The 873-nt window shown below is 37.2% G+C and overlaps 1 non-coding gene across 1 annotated transcript; it reads right to left on the bottom strand.

Annotated features, from left to right (window-relative positions):
- Positions 1–250: 250 nt before the first annotated feature.
- Positions 251–357, bottom strand: LOC128289533 (small nucleolar RNA R71). Its single transcript, XR_008279179.1, has one exon. It is a non-coding gene; the product is annotated as a small nucleolar RNA R71 (small nucleolar RNA).
- Positions 358–873: the final 516 nt, after the last annotated feature.

Here is an 873-nt window from a genome sequence, read left to right as displayed (position 1 = left end):
AATCATAGGGCAGTTTGGTGGACTCCCCACTGAAGACCCATGATTACATTTAAGACTCTTTCTAAAAGTATGTGATTTATCCAAATAGCAGGGTGTTCTTGAAGACGCCTTGAGGCTTAAGCTATTCCTGTAATCTTTAAGAGATAGTGCGAGGGTATGGTTAAATGTTTTGCCATCATGAATAGTGGAATCATGGAATGATCTTTGCTAGAGATTATTGCTATGGTATAACCTGCCTACTATGAATACCAAGTTGAGAAATGATATTATGTCTTTTCGGCAGATGGAGGATGAGACGCTATATGAAGCTTGGGAACAATTTAAGGAGTTAATTTAGAAATGTCCGATGCATAGATTCTAGCACTAAACTTAAATGAAGATGTTTTATAATGGGTTGAATGCGCATATGAGGATGGTAGTTGTAACAACCCAATTTCTGTGAAATCAAAACAGTGGTTTCGTGTGACAGCCCCAAAACGACCCTAGTCGGAATGTGGTTTCGGGACCACAAAACCGAGGCATAAAAATAATTAATTGTTATATTTTATGCTTACTATGTGTGTGCATGAATATGTGGAAGTTTCATTCTCTAATTTTACCAAATGTATGAGAAATTATTAAATAGGGATCAAGGTGAAACATGGTAAAAAATGATAGGCTAATTTGTAATGGCTTATTTGTGCATGTTGACACAAGGTGGACTTGCATGTCAAAATTGCCCAAATTATTCTATAGTGGCGGCCAAGATGGGTGTGATGGGCAAGGAAAACATGTTTCCAACATGTTGGGTTAGTGAGGCATGTTGGGAGCAATTAAATAATGTGTTAGCATTAAAGAAAAGGTTGACAAAAAAATGGATGGATGCCCCTTGTT

Source organism: Gossypium arboreum, chromosome 2 (genome assembly GCF_025698485.1).
Source record: "Gossypium arboreum isolate Shixiya-1 chromosome 2, ASM2569848v2, whole genome shotgun sequence".
In the NCBI taxonomy this organism is placed as follows: Eukaryota; Viridiplantae; Streptophyta; class Magnoliopsida; order Malvales; family Malvaceae; genus Gossypium; species Gossypium arboreum.
This window is presented reverse-complemented; position numbering and strand designations above follow the sequence as displayed.